Source organism: Anas platyrhynchos, chromosome 7 (assembly GCF_047663525.1).
Source record: "Anas platyrhynchos isolate ZD024472 breed Pekin duck chromosome 7, IASCAAS_PekinDuck_T2T, whole genome shotgun sequence".
In the NCBI taxonomy this organism is placed as follows: domain Eukaryota; kingdom Metazoa; phylum Chordata; class Aves; order Anseriformes; family Anatidae; genus Anas; species Anas platyrhynchos.
In genome coordinates this window covers 39961117-39984964 of record NC_092593.1, presented here as the reverse complement: position 1 = coordinate 39984964, position 23848 = coordinate 39961117, and the positions used below count along the sequence as shown (strand labels likewise).

General features: G+C 40.9%; 1 pseudogene; it reads right to left on the bottom strand.

Annotated features, from left to right (window-relative positions):
- Window positions 1–574: 574 nt before the first annotated feature.
- LOC113840606 (kinesin-like protein KIF27) lies at window positions 575–23354 on the bottom strand (annotated as a pseudogene).
- Between the last annotated feature and the right edge of the window lie 494 nt (window positions 23355–23848).

Here is a 23848-nt window from a genome sequence, read left to right as displayed (position 1 = left end):
CACTACACTCTCCTCACCTACACCCCCCTACACACACCTCCCCTACACTCCCCTACACACTGCTCCCCTACCCTCCCCTTCACTCAGTTCCCCTACACTCCCCTTCCCTACACTCCACTACACTCTCCTCAACTACACTCCCCTACACACACCTCCACTACACTCTGCTCCCCTACACTCCCCTACACTCTGCTCCTCTACCCTCCCCTTCACTCAGTTCCCCTACACTCCCCTTCCCTACACTCCACTCCACTCTCCTCTCCTACACTCCCCTATACTCTCCTCCCCTACGCTCCCCTACACTCTCCTCACCTACAACCCCCTCCCCTACACTACCCTACACTACCATACACTACCCTACACTCCACTACACTATGCTCCCCTGCCTTCCCCCTGCCCTCCCCTGCCCTCCCCTGCCCTCCCGTGCCCTCCCGTGCCCTCCCCTGCCCTCCCGTGCCCTCCAGTGCCCTCCCCAGCACTCCCCTGCCCTCCCCTGCCCTCCCCTCCCCTTCTCGTTTTTACCCTTCCCTCCCCTCCCTCCCGTTCTCTTCATTCCCTCCCCTTCCCTCCCGTCTTCTCCTTTCTTCTTCTCCTCTCTTCTCCTTTCTTTCACAAATTGCAATGGAGAACAGGGAGAAGCATCACTTCCAGTCACTTCCGTCGTTCTCGTAGCTCATGTCACTGCCTGATTCGTGGCAATCCATCAGCAGTATCCAGAAGCGTTCCAGCTGCTGTGCTACTAGGTGAGCAGCAGTCTCCAAGGGGCAATCACGGACTTCTTGCTGTGGCTCGGACACGGCACTTTCAAGTCCACCCTGGCTTGGCCATGTCCTCTTGCTACGTCCCCACCTACATTACACTTCTGCTTAGAAGCCGAAGCACGGTGCTGAAGTAGTTCCACTCCTTCCATTTGCAATGATTGAGTTTGTCTAGCCAAGTGGTTTCTGTCCATAGAACACAAGAAAGAGGTTTTGCTTAGAAACAACTCAAGGAGGACTTCTTTTCCATATGGGCAAGGAATAGTCACACTTTTCTAATGGAGACACCAGTGGAAGAGAGAATGACAGATCATTCCGAGAGCTTTGAAATATCCCTTGGGGATGCTTAGTGCAGAGGACCAGAGGAAAGCTGTCCAAAGGACACCAGAGAATCACTCTGAATTACTTCCTCACAGACACATGTCCTTACTATGTCTGATATGGCTTCAGCTGGTTTCAGGGTTCTTGTTCACCTAAAACCTAAATTCAGAGTTGTAAATGAAGATGGAAAGATTGACAAATGTATAAATCACTGATGGGGAAAAAAAAAAAAAAGTGCTTTGAAAACTTTGGCCATTAGCCCTGGAAAGCATCAAAGTACTGTCCTCTGAAGCAAATGCCTTCTTCTCTTGATACCTAAGGAGGTAAATCAATCCAATGTTGTAACATTAGAAAAGCAAACACTAAACACAAGCAAAGGAGAAGAACAAGTAAGCAATTGCAATGCCTATGGGGCTATTGCAGGGTTAGGCAAAGAACTATTGTGCCTTGAAATCTTGGGATAGAAGAAATATTATGTGCATTTTTTACTGTTTCATTTGTTGAGCTCTGTTTGGAAGGGAGTGAATCTATCAGGATTAGATATCTAATTTAGAAGTGGAATTAAAATTGTTTTCTTTTTTTTTTTTTTCCTCTTGAGTTCACTCCTTTTTATAGGATTTCATAATAGAATAGGTATATATTAAAAAGAAAAAAAAAAAAAGATTCCAAGCAGGTAACCATATTCACAATTATTTTTTCAATCCAGAAACAATAGCAAGGATGAGCTGAAAAGTATTTCTATGCCATTAGAGTGTCAAGGTGTGTCCCATACATCGGTAACAGTCAGAGGATTCATTTTGGAGAACAAAAGCTATCTTGAAAGAAGTAAAGACAGAAGTAAATATGTATGCATGTATATCTCCCTCTCTCTACAGAAACCTAAGAAACTCGTATGCAGGTTAGCTTCTTGCTCTCTCTTCTCAAAGTTCTAGTGAATACAGCATCGGTGTGTGTTCCAAACATTACCCTCAGTCCAGCACGGATACACACGAGAGGTCAGTCTGCAGGTTGCGCAGGCCAAGAAACTGCTCTGGCTTGATGGGAAAAACCTAGGCAGAAGTTGCTGTCAGAGAAAAGATGCTGTCAAAGCGTGTCACGTCCATGCTAGAGCCTCTCTCCCACCATCTAGCTCTACTGCATCTAGATGCATCTATACTAGAGCGTCGCTACTTAGCCAGTCTGGGGGATCTTAGGAGCCTTCTGAAGACCCAGAGGAGGGGCTCTTTGTCCTTTCTGTTTTAACAGCCAGTGAAAACTCTTACCGTTTGACACAGAGTGGCTGAAAAACACAAAGTGGACTTGCAATCTTCACAGCTTCGAAGCAAGTGGAGATTGTGGAGGTTGTGGAGTAACCAAGGAAACTGTTGATCTAGAAGCAGCCTACAGATTGTGTTTAGCCAGGGCCTTGTATTGCCCTTCTGGCTGATCTGCCAGCAATTCAAGAAAGTCTCCCTGGCAAGCCAGCCCTGGAGTCACCCAAAACTTGGTGAAACCCATGAGATTGGAAAGGAGACAGTTGCACTCCATAAACTGCAGATTTCTGTGCTTTTTGCTTGCTTGCTTGCTTGTTTTCCAGGCTGAATTGGATTAGCTGGACAAGTTGGCAGCTGCCTACAGACAAATACCTTATCAGGAGTCTAAACTAGGGGATTGCTCTAACTGAGAACAATGAATTGGACCTGACGTCCTTAGGAAGTCTTTCCAGCTACGCTTTCTACCACTACAGAAATGCACCTGATTCTTTCACAAAGCTTACGGGTGCCGACTGCAAATAGTCCTCATCATTCTCCATTGCCTTCCTCATCTCCATTCTCTTTTGGCCCGTGAAGCTTTTCCGAGCAGAGATGAAGATCAGCTCTAATACGCAGTCTGGGATTCTGCAAAGGAAAAGAAGAATCCTCCTGAAAACTCTTTGCAACCTCACCTGCCATCACCAAAGCAAAGAAGAGCAAAAGAACACCGCTTGATCACAGCAAGCATCAACTCGAGCATAGGTCTCCTGCAAGTGTAGCGGGGTTCAACAGCTGCCAAACAAGCTTAAGGAGCACACCCAGAATCAAGTCCATCAAACAAGTGCTTGGAAGAGTTAGGCTTTCTTAGGCGTGAGGAATGAAAAAGAAAGCAAGAACTGACAACTTACCAGCACACAGTTTCCCTCGAGCTTGCTTGGCTTCATTCCGCACCGGAGGCCAAAGCCTCCCCAGCCGTGCTGGATCTTCAGCCCCAAGGGCTTTGGCTCTGTTGCCTCCTCAGCAACATGGGCAATTGCCCAGGCAAGCCGGTGTCCAGCAGCTCGACTCAGGAAGCGCAGCCCCCCCTTGCCACCGCTTGCCGCTCACACCAGGAGCCCCCGCGGCGGTGGCAGCCGTTGCGCGGCGCTTGGTGCGGTGCGGTGCGGTGCAGTGCGGGCAGAGGGCTGCGGGCTCCTTCTCCTCGGGGGCGGCTCCGCCATGGGGTGTCCACCGCGGGGCTGCTGAGGCGGCGGGGGGCTCCATGGGGGAGCGGAGGGCGACGTGTGCTGGGGCTGGGACGGGCCTGGGGCTGGGGCACCGCGCCGCCGCCGCCATGCCAAGCAGCACTCCTGGCATCTGTGCTGCAGAGCCAGCCAGTGTGACGCCTTGGCGTTTGTGACTTCACAGAATCACAGAATGTCTACGTTGGAAGAGACCTCAAGACCATCGAGTGCCAAACAAAGGCAACTCTGCATTTCCTTCTTAAACACCCGCTTTCTTCAGAAAAACAAAACAAAACAAAACAAAACAAAACAAAAAAAAAAAAAAACAAACACAGAACTTCATCCCTCACACGGGATTCCCAAAGTGAGCCTGCAGGGGCTGCCAAAGGCAGCAGCTCCTCAAGCACTGCTCCCACACGGCTCCCTACCACGGGCTCCATCCATCCCCCAGGAGCAAACTTGGTCAAACTAAGCCCCTTTGGAGATATTGTATGGCAGGCCTTACCAAATGCCGGACAAAGGAGAAGATCTAACACATTTAGGAAACCAATATTTGCAACAACATCTTACAGTTCTGTGCAAGCAACTAGAACAAATCAAGAAGAATGTTTTAGGCACTAGACCTTTTATTTGCCTCCCAAGGGGAAGGATGCACTTTAATCAATATTAGTTGCTGTATGTGTGTAAATGAGGCAGGAGGAATTGAGACTGAGCACGAAAACATTTGGGGAAAGACTAAGGTAATAAGGTGATTAGTCTAAGGTGATTACATAAGGTAATTCTTGATGACACCTCCTGGGGTTTTCGAGAATTATGCAACAAAATAACCTTTTGGTTACCCAACTTTTCTTGGCTTAAGCAATTGTTTAGAGGAATACTGATCTTCTTTTTAATAGTAGTAGTCTTGACTTGTGTAGTGGTACAATGTGCATTTTGGTGCTATATGAAGGACTAGATTATGATACCTGGAAGTGTAACTGAAACAAGCACCAAGTCAAAACTGGTAAGAATTTAATGAAAACTTTTAATCAAGAAGGATTGTAATAAGCCAAAGAATTTGCTTAGGCTCAAGAAAAGGGGGGACTTGAGACAGGGAACAAGATAAAGACTGGTGATTCCTAGGTCTGAGCTAGCACCATTGTATGTTAAGGACCCGAAAGACGAGGAAGTAAAAGACTGTGTCTTTTACTTTCCGCTGGCTCTTTGCTTGTAATACAAGCTTCACCATTCTAACTTGCAATTTAGGCAATCTTAAAACAACTGAACCATGACAGTAAAATATGAAATTCTTTGTATTTTCAAAAGTAGTCTGCAATTTCATTAGCAGAACACACAAAACATAGTCTTTGAATGTGACTTTAATGTACACAGGGATTTTTGTTATTTTTAAAGCTCATCACTTTTTTATTACATTGTATTATGCCCCAAAACATATTCAGAGGAAAGATAACTAAAGGTAATTATACAAAAATACTGAGCGCTTCTTACAAACGTTACAAACATACGGATTTGAAAAAGTTAGAAATTCACAGGGATATTCACCCTTCTACATTTCGCTACAGTTTGGCTGGGATGGATGTTTCCTCACAGCAAAACATGTCCTGGACTACATGCTTCTTTGTGTATTAGACACAGAATAATCTTCCCCATGCTCATTTACAGTCTAACCCGTGCAATATTCATGTTCACACCGCCACAGCATACTTTCGAGTAATGAACCTCTAGGCTTATTATCCTGCCTGGAGAGCTAAACCTCAATTCACTCTGGTAGCAACAGATGCATATGTGACCAGCATCTACGTGTTACAAAGACATGGCACTACCTCAAGTGTGACGAAACAGAACCATCAGTTAAGAGGAAGAATGAGTCACGCTGAGCCTTAAGACGAAACACGGGGCCAAGAAGGCTGCACTGTGCATGTGAAGTGGTGGTGGTGGCAGTGTGAGGTGTAAGACAACCAAGATAATGACAATAATTAAACCATTTTTGCTTCTACACTAGAACTACTTCATTTTGAGTTGTGGTTAGTAGGACATGGAACAATCAAAAACTTTTCATAGTTGTTTGTTGCTCCTTTTTTTTTTTTTTTTTTTTTTTTTGGTCAAAGCATAGATCACATTAGGAAGCTTATCTTCTTACTACAAATATCTAGGTCTTTTAACCTTAATAAAGAATTATTTTAGTTAACTGGAAGTATGGACCTCCTCATTGACAATCTTCCAAGAAATAACCTCTATGAAATCAAGTGCTGGCAGCAAAATCAAGTTGATTGTTTAAAATACTGGCATCTAAAAGCATAGCATATTACACATTTGTTAATTATAATGCCATTCAGAGTCTTTCAGATAATAAAACACCGTTTTCTCAACCACAACAGTGTGAGACTGTAGCTTCTGAAATTATGCTCGAATCCACAGAAAACCAAACATGAATTTAGAACAGTGTTATACCACTGCCTCTATTACAAACTGATGTTGCCTCTCCTTTGCAAGTGTGGGGAGATGTAGTACCTTCCTGGATAAGAGTTAGTTCAGTAAAAATATGATTTTTATGTCTATCTGATATACTTTTGTCTGTTTGCTACCCCTCAAATGATCTACTGACAAACACAAAAACATTTTAAGATCATATACTTACATTTAGTAGGTGCCATTAGTTGATGGGGTGACTCTCCAAAAAAGCCCTTCAATTTCTTCTTCAGCTCTCTGCTGATTTTCTCTAGAATAAAAGAAGTCTTTTTCCAGTTGCTGGACTTTTACTTCATACTCTTTCAAGGTTTCTGCAATACCTTCACCATCTTGTTCTAGGGCAAGTAAAACTAGTATGAGAATCAAATCTTCACTTCACTTCTCTGTGCCAAAATCAAGATACCCAGCTAGAGAATGTCCTGTATTTTGCTGACACTCTGCTTTCAGGGTGTACATTTAAACTAGTATGACAGAGGATCAAAAAGCCCATGCCAACCCCAATTCTCCATTTTAATAGGAGCATTTAGAGGATAAAGATCAATGGGATTGCTATCTTTCACCTTTCCAATGTCAACAAATTGAATATAAAAATATGACAATTCTGACCGTTTTTTAAAAATGGTCAGCTTTTTTCTTTTATACAAGCACCTTGTGTCTGTTCATCAGCATCCTACACGACATCAGAATTAGTAACAGCCAAAATGTTATCTTTCTACCTCATATCTTCTTTTTTCTTTCATATGAAACACAGTATTTCTCAACAGTGACTAAAGATAATATCTGCTGTACAACTCCCCTTGGAAAACAAACAAGCACCCTTGAAATGATACAGTATCAACTGTAGTTTTTTCTCATGTTCTCTGTGTTGTAGCGTCAGCTGCCTGTCACACTGCAACTTGATGTGCTCAAGTGCAGATTCCAATTCACGTATTATATTTTCCTGGTCTATGACCTTCATTTCCTGTTCTTCAGTCTGCAGTTGTAATTTACGTTCAGACTCTCGCAGGCCAACAATCTAAGACAATCTAATACACTTCTATCAAACCATTTCAACAAATGCTTTTACAGTTCTGCTTAATAGATGAATGGATACAAAAGCAATTGTCTCTATAAACTGTAAGCTTATACTGGAAACAGATTTGCCTGCTGACATGAGTTCACACTTCAGAATTGAGCTCTGTAGATTTTGATCACATGGACTAGCGGATTTTTTAATACCCTGTGCAGAACTTATACTGATACAAGAGTTTTTTTCCTGTTTCTGGAAAACTGCCAATTTGTGTACCACAGACAACTTGTTCACAAAATCACCCAAGGTTCACCCATGGGCAAAGAGAGACACCAAGTCCTAATGCATTTCTTTTTTATGTTTCCAGGTGTCATTACGATTCTTCAGTATATGGTGGTAAGAGCTTATTTGCAGAAAGATTTTATAATGGATTTGGAAAAAAGAAATACTATCCTGAGGTTAATAAAGACTGCAGGTGGGAAGAATTTCAATACGACACCACTATTTAAATATGTTGCTACTTGAGAAGTTAGCAGCATAAAGCAGTGGAAAGGAGCAAGGAAATTTCCAGATTTGCAACACCTTTTAAGCTAATGACACCAAAACAAGATACAAACAAGTAATAGAAAAGCATCCTTTTTATGTTGATGTCAAGATGCAAAATATCCAAATTAACAACAGATGTGAGTAACCTAAGCAGGCTTTCAAGGAAAGTGGATTAAATTGACTTTACTTCTTGACACTATTTCCTTTAACTATTTAGCGCAATAACAGGTAATAGGATAAAATATTGATCATTAGCCAAAGCAAACCTTGTTAAAGTAGTTGAAGAGGATAGCTCTTAGCTCATCAGCAGACAAGGAAACTAGTTTTCCTATTCCATTACCCTCACTCTGTGAAAGGATCTGTGAAGAGGATCTAAGCAAGTACTGGCGATTCTGAATACTTTCATTCTTGTAATCAATAGCAGCCTCCAGGGCTTCAATTCCTTCTTCCAGCTGCAAAAGGACATGTTCTTCCTACACAGAAACACAGGAGTGAGATTGTAAAAAAAGTACAAAACAAATCTTTGTGTGCATAAGACATTAACTTCATTCTCAAAGGTGAATCTCAATTGAAGAGCAAGACTAACTAGTAGTAGTACAGAGAATGGAATGGGAAAAATAAGAGGAAGAATACAAATCTAGAACCTGTTTGGAGCAAGCAGGAAATGTCTTGATATCCCTTCCACAGACCAGAGTTCAAACAAATGGTTCATCACCACAAAAGCCTACATTCTATTCTTCCTTCATTTTCCCCTCCCCACAATTTGATGACTTCTATTACTTTTTCAGTTGAACTAGTTTTCTAATTAGCGATTAATGAACCAATCAGATCTGTAAGCAGTTTGGTGACCATTATCTGTGCAGGAAGGTGGCAGAAATTCACGCCCTGAAGTATTGCAGAAGATTCTGTGGAGTGAAGCAAATAGGATTCTTTCTGGCATGCTATCAGCTCAGTAATAGGCCCCAACTGCTGCTTCTCAAGACCTAAAACAAATCTGTGTATTTTACATCAATTTATTCAATCTTCAACTTAATTATACTGATCTATTCAAGTGTGTAACATCCACAATATGGCTTATTTTCATTGTAACTATATGGAGGCCTTCAGGTGAGGTTTGGTCTTTCACAAAAGCCTATGAAAAAAATAATCAAGGGACATCACTATTAGAGTACTTCACCTTGTTCTATGTCCTGATAGGAAAATAGCTGCCTAAGATAAATTGATGTACATCCTGTTTCGTTATTTCTAATTATAGAATTGTTAGGCCAGCGACATTTGTCCAGACTCTAGCTAAAGTAAGTAAGTCCCTCTGAAAGTATATGTTGTTCACTGTTATGTAAGTAGTGCCATTATAGCAGTATTTTCATGTCGGCTGTTAACAAAAACACCCAACCTCAGTTCCTTGATTCTCTACTATCTAATACTGGGGGACATTTTAGGTCATGATTGGAATACTTTATTATACAACATTGCCTAAAACTTTGATGTATCTCAGAGATAGTTACTTACTTCAGCTGACAACACTTTTCAGTTACCCTCTTTCAGTTTCTCATCCACACTATTTCTTCTTCTGAGTAGCTGATCCCTTTCCTTCTGAAGAACCTGAATTTTTTCCAGAATGTCTGTCTTATCTTCAGTAGTGCTGTCCTGAAGCTGCATACCTTTATCACACAATTCCTGGTCCAGCATACTTAAGCAAGTAGACAATTTCATACTATCTTTGTTTAAAGCCTTTTTAAAAAAAAAAAAAAAAAAAAAAAAAAAAAAAAAAAAAAAGAGAGAGAGAAAGAGAAAGAAATAAGAGGAAGAATGAAAGAAACCATAAGTATAAAACTCCATCCCCATAAACATGTACATGAGACTGTCGCATCCTAAAGTGGAAGACCTGTCTACTTCTTGTAAAGGGACGCCATTTAGGCTAAGTAGATAGCTACCATAAAATTTACTATTTAATCAAAAGATGAAAGAAAACAAAGAAAAGCAATGTGCAGTTTTCTACATATCTTACATGAGTTAGTCATTACGGTGACAATGACATTTCAATTTCTGTTTCTCAGTAGCCAAAGTAAATAATACAGAATGTTTCTCTGCCATGTTCTCTACTTTGCAGGCATTGAGCAATTTTTTAGATATCGTTATTTAATGTGCTGCAATAACAGAACTTTGGAAGTCAGATTTTGTTTTGTTGTTAGAATTTCGGGGATATCATGTAAATAAAGGTTACTACATTCTATTATTCATGTTTAAAATGTTGATTTGATCAAGCCACACAATAATGTAATGGCAGCGCTACAGATACAAGTTGCATGGCTTAAACCTCTTCTGTTATCCGGCTGCCCTCCTCCCATAGTCTTTTCAGGCAGCTCTACAATTGTGTTAAGTTTCTTTCTTTCTTTCTTTTTTTTTTTTTTTTTCTTAAATCACCTGGCTAGATCTCAGTTTCTTGATTTCTAGGTGGCATTTCTCTTGCAATAATGCTTCTTTTTTAGCTACAATGGCTTCTCTTTTCTTTAAATCTTCTTCTAGTTCCGCTAACTGTTGGTGCTGTTGAAGAATTCTTTCCATTTCTTCATCCAGCCATTTCTTCTGCTCTTCTAATTTCTACAGTTTAAACAGAGATCCAGAGAGCATTAACGAGGACTATTTGGGTCAGAATTTTATGACTATGTTTTTCCTCTTTTAGAGTAACTGATAAAACGTGAGAAATCAACATTTCAATTCTTAACATTAAGTGTTCAACAGAATCCTGATTCAGGATAATACAGAAATAGGACTGACTTAAGGAGAGGCTCAGCAATGTTATATTACTACATCTTATGCAAACAATTTTATCAGATGCTTTTAAGGAAATGTATTATTTTCCTAAAAACAGTTATAGAAATAGATGTCATATATAGAATGACAACAACTAAGTTTGAAAGGTACCACAAGAAATCAGCTAGCCCATCCTCATTGCATGATTCTTGCCCAAGACCAAGATTGGTGGAAAAACACATAGTGATGAGAAACTGTGATGCTGAAAGAAAGAAAAAATGGGAGTTCTGATCCTGCTAGCAGAGTCTATTATAAGTCTCTTCTGAAGCAATGGTTTATCAGTGGGCATATTGCTGGTATGGCTAAAAAGTTGCTTTTATTTCATTTTTTAAATTTATTTTCACCTCTAAAGACTTTGGTTAACTCATGAAACTCTCATGTTCCAATGTCTAGTTCTGAAATCATGCAGGTAGCACTGTTGCACAGGAAACCTACTATTCTAAAACTGTCATGAACAACCAAAACCATAGCCATCTGTCATATTTGTCAGATGGGAAAAGAAATAAACAAACAAACCGTGCAACATTTATAACAGAGCTCATCAGAATCACCTTCAAACCTACCAGACAACCAAACTTGTTGAATTTCCAGCTATCTGAATTACTACCTTTGACAAGTCATAGAAAAAACAAAGACATTACAGCCCTCTCCTTTTGTTCATTCAAAACCAGTAAAAGAGCTTCTTGACTTGTCTCAGTTTTTGCTACAACAAAAAAATAACAATTTAAAAAAAAAAACAGGGGAGGGAGGATGGAATACTCTTCTTCCAAATGCTTTACAAAGATGGCACGGGGTGAATAAAGACACCTTTCTTTTCAGTGTCCACACAGATTTGGAATAGATTAGCTACCTCTGATTTCTGTAAAGTTCCCACTGACTTATTTTTCTTCTTTTTAAATGCAGCAATCTCGCTGTCTTTAAGTTTAAGAATCTTCTGTTGCTGTTCCATCTTAAGCTGAAGTTCCTATAAACAAAAACAAACAAACAAAACTTTCTTTCTGCCTCTATCAGTGTGTTTTTCAAACACATTTAATGACAGAATCTACACAATCACGAAATCAGAAATATTGAACTAATTTACATGCAAAATTGCAACTCAGGGCTAGACATCACATAATAACATTTAAAAACATAGCTGAAGAGAAAGGAAGAATGAAGATTTCTGTGAAAATACTTATACACGATTTCTTCAGTGTCAAGTAAGCAATTACTTAAAAGGACAAAATCTGGTAGTATAGTACATTGCCTTTGGGAAAACAAAGGTCAAACTGGTTGATCTTATTCTTTGTCATAAGGAAACAGAAAGAATCCTACTTTAATTTGTAGCTGGTCCCGCTGAAGCTCTGCTTCTAGTTGCTTCTTTTTTTCACTCTCCTCACGCAGTCTTTTCTCTAGCAGGGTCTGCTGATGCTTCATCTGAGCCACGTTCTGCTCAAGTTCTATTGCTCGTTTTTCACTTTGGTTAGATAGAGAAGCCAGATTCTTAGTGTCTTGCTTCTTCTTCTGTAAGGCCTGAATGTTCACGGAAAATTTCAGCTTAACAACAGGAAAACTTAAAACTAAAACCTGACTCAGGTTAATTCTCTATTTCACTGAGTTAGGACAGTGAGCAAGACTTGCTACATTTTACCACAACAATCACACATTATTTCTAAGATCTCTGAGCCTTCGTAAAATCATCAAAGACAGAACTATCTAACTACTTAGTTGTTAAATAGTAGTGGGTATAACTGTGTGAAGGTTCTCATTGGCTACTTCAATCCAACTAGCTTCAATTGTGTGAAGCTGGTGAGAGTTTCACAAGCAGAGTGTACGGATTTCAAAGGTGATGCTGAGACAGGAATTTGAAAATCCTAATGGTCATATTGGAAATATCTGCACTTTCAGCTTAGCTGCATCCATCTTCTTTCGGAACTCTTTTTGTAGCTTGGCTTTCTCAGGAAGCTCTCTCAGCTCCTTATTCTCCAGCTCCTGAAGCTGTTTTTGAGTTTCGGCCAGTTCAATTTTGGCCTGCTCGGATTCTTGCTCCAGTTTAGTTATCTTCAAAGAATATTGCCTGCTTACACACTCTGCATCCTTACCTTAAAGACATCATATCCAAATAGTTTTAAAACAGCAAGATAATAATTTGCAATGTATTACTTAAACCTGTAATTGAATCGTTACTTACTTCATCCTGATTAAACCAAAAATTTCTGAGACATTTTCCAAACCTAAACAAACAGCTCCCTTATAACACTGAAATATAGATGAACAAAGGAATCTTAAATCTGAACTCTTCATAAATCATCTGATGTCACCAAAGAAAGTAACACCTGAGTGCCACATCAAGTGAAAATTTTCTGCCTACTGCAGTCCTTGACAAAATAGCTTGCCTGTATTATTATTATTATTATTATGTTGTTGTTGTTGTTGTTGTTGTTGTTTTGTTTTTGTCTGTTTGTTTGTTTGTTTGTTTTTCCCCAGAGGAATATGCTACATATTTCTCAGCTTTCAACTTGGTAATCAGCAAAAAACTCTCGATTGTGTTTCTACTGATTTGCCCTGTTCGGGCAATCTGATTTGCTCTGTTTGGGATTCCGTAAGTACTGTTACTGGGGGCGCACAATGTTTCTCAATGCCAAAAGACTGCCTCAGGAGAATATGTACACACTAGAAGAGTGTGACTGAAACAGGTAAGCACAGATCTTTAGGGTCATCATAATGATAAGTTTCTGGCAAGCATATATATATCAGGACAGGTGTGTAATGATATAGGCTAACAGGGACACTGACCTTTTCCCTCATCCACTTCTGACTCCTGCTTCTCTACTGCTATGATGGCAATGCAAGCATTCCCAGCACAGTGTCGTATCTTCTCTCCTATCCCAGACACTGGGTGACAAACACATGTCCATGAAGAGATCAGTTGCACTAAGCATACGTGAAAAATTACACTATAGGTGGATAAACACAATAAGCCACAAAACACAAAAAAATATTTAACAAACAAATCTGCAGATCACAGCTGAGTAGGACACAATACAAATTTGAAGCCTTCAACGCACTCATAGCAAGTAATTCATAGAAGTTAGGAAACTGTAAGTTACCAGAAGTATTCCCGCAGAAGAAAATTACCCAAAAACTAAGATATGCAGGTCTTCAGAAGTTTTGTGTCTTTTTTCTTGCTTATTTCTGAATGTCTTCATTTCAATTTTTCAGTCACTTACCTGTTCTTACTAATTCCTTAATAAGTTCTTCTTTCATTTTGATGTTAAGTGCAAGTTCTCTCATTTTTTGCTTGGCCTCAGTGAGTCTCAACTCTGAATTCTTTAACTTCTGCATGTTAAAAACATGACTTTTCTGGAGGCAGTCCATTTCTTCACCTTGAAAGAAAACAAAGCAATGTGGAGACCAAAAAAAAAAAAGGAATAAAAAAGGAATAAAAGGAATACACTCTTTAGCCAAAAGACAGTGATCTGAAATGTAGTATGTATAGAATTCTTACAAATGAAGTGAAAGAGACAAAAGGAGAGAGTATTGCAAAGAGTCTTTTCCCTGCCTTCTAAATATGGAAATGACAGCATGCATTAGCATTTCAAGATGCTAACCTGAGAGAGAAAAAAATATATTTTTTAAGCATTTTCAGTACATCTCTGATGAAACAATAGCATGTTTCCTTTTCTTGAACTAGTACTAGACTTGTATGTCAAGTGCTTTCTCGCTAGTAAGTAGTACTTAAACATTAAGGTCACTGATGTCAATTTCAGAAAAGGAAAAGGAAAATAATTTAAAAATAAATTTATGTTGAGCTATCATGAAAAAAGTATTTGTAGCAAATAAAGACATTTTGATGAGAAAAATAATTACATGTGATAAAGACATTATTGCATATTCTAATATTATATCTAACACAATTTACTCTCATGACTTCCATTTTACCTGTGGCTGTATCAGTCTGTGGCACAGATTTGTCACATAAGCTGGACTTGTCAACTTGACATTTCATGTCACTTTGCTCAAAGGGAAAGCACAGAGAAGCCTGTTTTCGTGTCCATCTTTGGTTTATTGAATGCCTAAGAAAGAATGGAAAACATGATACATTCTAAACACAATGGGATTTTTTTTTCTTTTAACTTTATATGAAGTACATGATATTAAAAAGAAGAGTGCCAAACTGAGAAAGCTTACATAAGCATTTGCACCTTCTTCTTCCCTTGCTTGATCTTGTTGGATGATGTCCCCAAAACAAAGATCATGCAATCTTTATCGCATCAAAAAAATGTGGTTTTTAAACTAGTTTCATAATATGCCTAGTTGGTCCTGCAAATTTATTTTAAGTAGTATCACAAATGGCCTCACATTACAGTAGGATTAGGCAGTAATATTATATTTGCTATATATTTATCTGTAACAAAAATTAAAGAAAAAATTACTTAATTAAGTAATGAGAAAAAAAACTGAAATTACTTTTGACTGTCTGTATTTTCTTTCTCTTCATCACTCTGATCAGAGAGGTGGCAGTGAAGGACTTCATCTTGATCTTCTATGTAGCTCAGTATCATCTGGCTACGAGCACGGAATCCTGCAATCATCCGAGCCAGGGAAAAAGCAGGGGGACTGGTATACACCTGCCAAAAAGCACCCAAAAAACACTTGGAATAGTTCAGTAATTCTTTATTGATATTCCAATAGTATTTCAGTTTAAAAGTCTTTCACTACCTGACCTTGTATGCAAAATTGCAGGTGTTTAAATAATATTTCTGAGTACCTGTGTACCAGAAGGTTTTGCAAGAGAAGGTTCTGCTTAGAACACTTGTCCCAAGTGCAAAAGAAGGTACTGTTACCAACTTATTACCCAAAATGTTCAGTTTATCAGTACAGAATAATCATTCATTTTGGGAATGCTTCCTATCTGAACTGTTAAACATTGCACAAAAAGATCACTAAAGACTACAGCTTTATGACTGTGATAAATTCTGTGTTTTAAGTCAATTTGTATGGGGCTTTGAGCAACCTGATCTAGTGAAAGGTGTCTCTGTCCATAGCAGAGTTGGACTAGATGATTTTTAAAGGTCCCTTCAAACTCCAGCCATTCTGGGATTCAAAATGTAAGCCCATAGATTTTGGACAATTGGGACATAGCATGTGTCGCAAGACATTCGAAAGTACTTTTTCAGTCTTCCATGCTAAAATGCTTCAAAGCTAAACAGCAGCTGACAATAGGTCACCATAATTTGTCACGCCAAACTGAATTATTGAACGATAACTGTTAAAAAAAAATGGAATGCTTAGGTAGACCTTACCTTTCGTGTCTCTGTCCCTGAAGATGGGTAAAGGGAGTGTAGCAGACTCTTTGTGAGTGGGACACTGTATGGCCTTCTTGCAGATGCCGTAACAGCAGGCCCATCTCCACAAGCACTTGAGAAGTCCCAACAAGATCCCTACAAAGATCATCAAGTCCAACTGGCTGACCACTTCAGGACTAACCTAAAGTTACAGCATGTTATTGCGGGCAGTGCCCAAACGCCTCCTGAATACTGACAGGCATGGGGCACCAAACAGCTCGCTAGGAAGCCGGTGCCAGTGTCTGACCATCCTCATGGTACAGAAATTTTCCCTGATGTCCAGCGTGAACTGGACATCCCCCACAGCTTTGTGCCATTCCCATGCATTCTTCCCTCAGTTACCAGCAGCACAGACCAGCACCTTCCCTCCTCAGCAAGTTGCTGAGAGCCATGAGGTCGCCTCTTGGCCTCCTATTCTTCAGACCGGACAACACAAGTGTTCTCAGTCTCTCCTCATAGGACCTGCCTTCCAGCCCTTCTACCAGCTTTGTTGCCTTCCTCTGCACACTTTCAATTATCTTCACATCCTTTTTCAACTGGGGAGCCCCTGAGCACACAATACTCAAGGTGAGGCCACATCAATGCTAAATATGGTCTTTTGACTGGCTGCCTATGCTGTGTATAACGCACCACAAAATACAGTTTGCAACTGCAACTGGACACACTACTCCACCTATGGCCTCACTGAGCAGAAGGATCACATCTGTTGACCTGTTAGTGACACTTTGCCTAGTGCAGCCAACAAAACCACTAGCCTTCTTAGGAGGAAGGGCACATGGTTGACTCATGTTCAACTTGGTGGCCACCAGGACGCCCAGCTCCTTTTCTGCAGGGCTGCTTTCCAGCGGGGTGGCCCCCGGCATGCACGAGTGCCTGCAGTTGTTCCTCTTCAGGTGCAGGACTCTGAACTTGCCCTTGCTGAACTTCATGAGGTTCTTGTCAGCCCACCTTTCTAGGCTGTCAAGGTCCCTGTGGTTATGGCAGCATGGCCCTCTGGGGAATCAGCTGCTCCCTTCAAAAGTGGTTTCCACCAGTCGTTTCTTTACTTCTGTTTCTCATCTATTGATTTTGTTTTGACAAGTTTCTTTCTCCCAGAGGAAATAATGGACCCATAACCAACACTACCTTACAAAGTGGGTATTTAAATCCAATTACTTTCTTCGGTGTGTTGTGAGATGTGGCTGTAAAATCTCAGCATCAATCATAATACACTTCTCAAACAAAAAAATAACGATGGTCCTCCTCATTTTTCATCTCCAAGAAGAGCCTAAAGATTAAAGAAATTATAATGTTATTTTTTTTCAGATGTTTTTCTGGGTAAGTGATCCAATAGTGATTGAAGGTTACTTCCAAATGTAGTTGGCCTTCCAGAAAACCTTTAGGAGCCAAATGCAAAGTATGGACACACTATGCCTTACCATTCTAAAGACAGATACTTCTGTACAACTGTATCTTTTCTGTACAACCTATATCTTTCAAGTAAATACAACTCTTAAGAGCTGCTCAAGAGCCTTTATTGCCCTGTTTATTTTAGCATCTCCATAACCATCTCCTCCGAGCTGTGGATGGCATGCTTACCTGGGTATCTTTCAGTTTAAACCCAGCTCTTACACTGTTTTGAACCTGGGAAGCAGAGCTTTACAATAAGCCAGAGAAAAAAAATGAAGAATAAATAACAGAGCTGTAATTTAGGATGATGAGAACCAAGAAAAGCCAGAATTTGTGTATGCGATTGCGAGGTAACAATCTACAGGCTTACCAGAATTCAGTGTGAAAAATGAAAATAGGTTGATTTTATAAAATTCTAACTTGTTGGAACTCTATCTCCTCCTCCTACAAGACAGACACATTAGCTTTCCTGATTTGTTCATAGGTACCTAAACAATCAACTTAGAATGAAATACCTGGCAGTTCTTTAGTTCTCTCCTCAGCTGAAGAATTGTGATATGATGGGGCTCTTGCATGGTGCCAGTTCCAGTGTCAATTTGCTGCACGGTGAGAGCTTCCTGCTTTTTAAGCTAATATCATCATTCAAATCAACCAGGAATGGGAAGGCTTCATCCAAACAGTTTCTGTAGCTGAAGCACTGAACTTGAAGCCGGGTGAGCTGTTCTTCTAGCAAACTGATTCGGGTTCTTTCTTGATTGAAGTCATGTCAACACTGATTACCAACTTGTTGGTTCTGCAAAGCTTCTCGGAGCAATCTGATTTCAAGTTCCATTTCATCAATCCGGTCTTGATCAGGGTTGTAGTTGACAACTGGTTTATTTCTAATGTTTTTGGCTCTGTTTGCATATTTGAGCGAATTTAAAGATTCATCAAAGTCTGATGAGGATGGACTTATACATGTTATCATGACCGTCTTGGCGTTCCCTCCTAGGGAGTCTTTCAGAATGCGAGTGATTTTAGCATCCCTGTATGGAATATATACACTTTTCCTTTTTGGGTCTCCAAGAGCACTGATGACATTTCCCAAGGCCAACAAACCACTATTGATTTGAATTGATTCTTTGAATCGTTCACCGGTATTTCCAGTCTTTGTCACCCTCTCTGATCCTGCCAAATCCACAAAATGGAACTTTGAAGCAATCATCTGGACTGATTTCCAAGATGAATCCTGTGGATCACTATTTTTTCTGAGACTCTGCAGATTGTTTCTGACAAATACTGATAGTAAAAATGGCATGTGATCGACTAGAGTGTTCGTTCATTTGTGTTGTGCCTGCGTGACGAGCTGCATTGCCACTTTCCAACAGGCTCATCACTTCATCTGCACATTCTACTTGGAATTCCTTAGCACCAACAATCACTTCAAACACCAAAAGAAAATCAGAATAATTAAATTAATTTTAAACTTTTCAGTAAAAGTTTACTGCAATTATGAAGAGTCAATCTATAAACACAAATCACACAAGCATACAAGCCTGCATTATTATAAGGTCGTAGCACATAGCTAAATAAAATAAAACAGTATGTGGAAAGCACGAAGTACAGCACATCTGAAACCTGCAGAAATAGAATATATGGGTGTATTTTGTCACAGCATTTGAAACAATATCGTAAACAGAATACACAGACTTAGGTGTTTACACATCGTCTTATGCAATTTGCAACCTAGCGCTATCTAGAAAAAAAGTATGAGCAAACCTAGCTCAAAGCTTACTTTGTCAGTTAAAAAAAAAAAAAGAAATTTTGAAAGTTTGTAGTAAAAGTGACTCCCAGCCTATGTTAAGAACATAGTTCTTAGTGGAATGGAAGCAGATATTTACAGCATAAGTAGCTTAACAAATGTAACTCTGAAGTGAGAAGCAAAGGCTTAATCTTAAAGCATTCATTCAACTGAATAATCATGCACAATTGTGTTTCTATGCTGAATTTGCAGAAACAGTAACAGTACTACCTTACCACCTGATGCTGCTTCTGGAGGAACATTGATATTGTTCATAGGAATCTCAAATGAAGGCTGCTTCAGATCAGCTAAACTGAATTGATATTTTGAAAACGTGACTTCGTCTAGTATTAGTCATCAATAAGCTCTCTTTTCAAGAGGTGGAAACAGTAATGTGTGCACACAACAGAAATCAAATGCACGAAGTTCTAGAGCTGAAATCCTACCTGTATTTCCCTTTTCATCTTCTCGGATATGTAAATCTTTCACAGAGGTCTCCAACTCCAATAAATCTCGAAGTTCTTCCTTGTAAACCTCTATATAAGATACCTTCACACGAAAATCGATGTTATGGTTTTCAGAAATATGCTGAAATAACTCCTGAGTAGCCCGTGGGATTATGCCTTTTTCATCCTCTGAAACTGATGCTAAAATAGAAACACAGATGTCACAGATACTTGCAGTCATTCTGTCACACAAATTACAAAGACTAAAACTAAAGAGAAGTCTGCGAGGTTTATCACTCAATATAATAAGGAATAGGAAGAGCTCAGTTTTCCCAAGTTTTCATGTAAAGATTTGCTTTTCTGTTGATCAGAAATGCATGGAAATGATACAGAACTTTACTACTTTCTGCGGGTACGAGACTAAAAGAAAATTAAATTAGTAAAAAATCACGCTAGAAGAAAAAAATATTTTGAACTTGCTCATGAATTAATGATAAAACTGCAAATCCTTTATGCAGAAAGAATGAATACATCATTTTCAGGGTTTCAAATTCAGAATCAAGGACCAAGAAAAATCCAGATAGTCTTCTAATTCCTGCTACTCCACTTCTTCTCTCTTCTTCAGCAGAACAGACAAACAAATTGTGACTTCTCCATATGGAAGGGAAGATAACCAGAGCTGGTGATACAGGATTCCAGAGAGAGTCAGAAAGCAAAATCGTATACATGCAGAAGCTGAAGAATTCTTCTGCAAACTAATACAGAAAAAAAGTAGTTTCCAGTCTCAGGTGTTTGAGGAACACTGACTTGGAAATACCAAGTAAGTCGAATAGTAGAGTTTCAGATATCTGCCTTTAAAAAAGCAAAATTTGAATTCCACATAAAGTTCAACAAGGCCAATATGCAAGGTTCTGCACTTGTGCTGGAACAGTTACAAGCACAACTACAGTCTGGACAGAAAACAGATTGAGAGCAGCCTTGAGGAGAAGGACCTGGCGGTGTTGGTTGATGAGAATCTCCACCTGAGCCAGCAATGTGTGCTTCCAGCCCAGAAAGCCAACCATATCCTGGGCTGCATCAAAAGCAGCATGGCCAGCAGGGGGAGGGAAGTGATTGTCCCCCTCTGCTCTGCTCTCGTGAGACCCCACCTGGAGCTCTGGGTCCCCCAGCACAAGGACGTGGAAGTATTCGAGAGAGTCCAGGAGGGCCACAGGGATGCTTAGAGAGATGGAGCACCTCTCTTACGAAGACAGGCTGAGGGAGCTGGAGTTGTGCAGCCTGGAGAAGAGAAGGCTCTGGGGAGACCTTACAGCAGCCTGCCAGTGCCTAAAGGGGGCCTACAGGAAAGCTGGGGAGGGACTCTGGAGGGACTCTTTGGCAGGTGGTGTAATGATAGGACAAGGAGGAATGGCTTTCCAACTAAAAGAGGGTTGATTTGGATTAGATCGTCAGAAGAAATTCTTTACTCAGAGGGTGGCAAGGCACTGGCACAGGTTGCCCAAAGAAGCTGTGGATGCCCCGTCCCTGGGGGTGTTCAAGGCCAGGCTGGATGGGGCCCTGGGCAACCTGGTCTAGTGGGTGACATCTTTGCCCGTGGCAGGGGGTTGCAACTGGGTGATCTTTAAGGTCCCTTCCAACCCAAACCATTCTAGGATTCTATTCCATGAAATTTATCTATGAAATCTCTTTGTCAGTCTCTGAAAAAAGTCCAAGAGTGAGTTTGCTTCATACAATTACCTAAAGCAGATACTTTCTAAGTAGGATAAATGGAGCAAAAATTTCTAAAGCACTGTGTTTCAGAAAGTAGGGTAAGTTGCCTGTTAGAATAGAGAATGGGAAAGAGCACTTTTTTATTTTTTTTTCTCTCATACTTTTGGTATAGCCTAACGGACACAGAATTTGTGTTTAGAACACAACCGTCACATAAACTTTGGAATATATATGTCTTTTTTTGCTATACATTTTTTCATTATCTCTTAAAAATTCTCAAGCATCATCTGTTATGTATTAAATACATAATTTGCAGAACTACATTGTTCACACACACACAAAAAAAGACTTTTTACAACGTACCAATGTGACCACCTCCAATGGTGTAAGTCTTCCCGGAACCTGTCTGTCCGTATGCAAATACTGTAGCATTATATCCCTCAGCCAAAGACACTAGAAGAAGTTTAATGCAAACTGGATAAACTTCTTCTTGGGTTGAGTTTTTGCCAAATACAACATCAAAAGTGAAGACATGGTCTTTCCCAATGATTATTTGTTGTGTATTTGGGACTAATCTCACGCATACTTGGTGGTTATGAAGCACTTCCTTGGAAAGCAGAGGTCTGACCCTTACTGCAACTTTAACCAGGATCTCCTCCATGCCGGCCTCCATCTCTGTGCTCCCCACTCAGTATTCAGGAAGATCTGTTACAATTCCTCTGTTCACCTCATTTGCAATTTTCTGCACCTAAGAAAAAATGTTTTCCGAGTTAAAGAAGAAAGAATTAACTCCCTGCTGAAGCAGAATGTTGAAGAGTTTCCCAAAGAATACATAAGCATCATTACACCCTGGAAAGGAACTGTGATAAAAAAGCAGATACGTTAACAACTGTTAAACCAGTGCAGAAACTAATTTTGCTTCTATTACCTTCTAAGCTAGCAGACTTAACCTTTGGTCTGAAAGTGGTCAGACTTTCTGTTTGGACGTTATACTGCCGGATGAAGCAACAATATTGTAAGATCTTGTTAATGAACTGTTGATAAAGCATAAACTTACAATGAACCTTATTTTCTCACTGCTACAGTACCAATGCATAGGCAACAGAAATTATTCAAACAAAACCTTTTTATCCTGAATTTATACCTATAGACACACACGTGCTTGAAAGCCATCTTCTGCTTACAAGAGCCAAGTATTTAGAATTTCAGAAGCACAGAAAGCTGTCATGTTGCTTACATGGTGGGTATGATTTTAAATAGTTGTGATTACTACACACCAAGCATTCCTCTGATTTTAATCCGTCTGTTTATGCCCATATGGAACTATTTTTTATTAGTTATATATTTCAGCAACCATGGCTCCTTATACTGCCCCCCATCTATTAATTCTGAAGCACAAGAAGAAGCATCGAATCGCATTTCTTTACAAATGTCTACCAGAAACACTCCAAAGCCTCGATGGGTATCAAATGCTGCCGGATCCCAAACACATCTTCTGCTCTTCTCTTGCTGATTCTCAGTCAAGGAGGCTTTGCCATGCAAAGGAAAGTTTGCTGAACTTCCTTCTTGCTCAACTCCCACGCAGCCTTTTTGCTGTTACCCAACTGGCAGAACTCACCAGCTAAGCACATCAAATTCAGCCTGCATGAAAATGCAACCAGACTGAAACACAAGTCTTCTGTGGTTGCAAAGATAAGAGTTTTGGCATTTCACTCACACCCATTTGCATTGAGGGCTTGTCCATTCCGAGCTGAGAAGCTTGGGAAGCTGACAAAAAGCCTTGTTGTACAGAACCGAGCAGAGCGAAGCCAAGCAAGAGAAGCAAGAGCCTGAAATCCTGCTCATTTCAGAAAGGGCACGGCAATCACGAGCAGATACTGAAAACTTACTGACTCCCCCCCCCCGCCCCCCCCTCCCAAAATGACACCCAAACCAGTCGCGGGAGGGGAGGGGCGGAGGAGGGGAGAGATCCCATTTCCTACTTCCTCAAACAAACACCAAGCAAAATGCCGGCTCAGTGGTGCTGTGGGGCGGCTCCCCCCAGCCCCAGCCCCGGCCCCGTCGCTCCCCGCTCCAAACCTGCTCCGGGCGGCGGGAGGCAGCCTCCGGGCGGGCTGAGGGGCCGGCGGGCCGCGCCTGGGCCGCCCGCGCTGCTGGTGACAGCGCCTCGCTAGGCAATGGCCGCAACCTTCGGCGGCGCTGCCCCACCGCACACAGCGGCCCCCCGCGGCAGGAGGGCGCGGGCGGAGCGGGGGCTGAGGGGTGGGTGTGAGGGGACACCGGGGGGCAGCCCCCGGCCCCCAGGGACGTGCACAGCTCGCCCTCGAGTCCTGGGGAGGGTGGAGGGGGCCGTCTGCTTGTGGTCAAAGCAGGGGTGCGAAATGCGGCTTCCATCGCTGCGCTCGTCATGGAGGAGAGCGTCTCCTTACGGCTCCGGTGGAGCTCAGCGGTAAAGGCTGTTTTCCCTCAAACACAAGTGGTCTCCAAGTAGGCGAGCCACACTCACAACTGCTCGCAGCTGCTGGCCCAGCAGCCGCCGGGAGTGCCCAGGCACATGTCCACACACAGACACATCTGTAGACACAATGCCGACAGAGCTCAAGGAGCAAAACGCGAACGGATTCTGTCCGATTTGTATATGAAAACAACAGAGAAGACCAAGTCGGTCCCATTCATGACATGGAACACTGCTTTAGCAATTTGTAAGTGCACAGAGCTTACTCCACCCTAAAGACTTGATAAACAAAGAGACATTTAGAAAGCTAAGCTGTGAAATGACTGAAACAAAAGGGTGTATTTCCAGCTTCAGTTCCCTAAAGCGTGT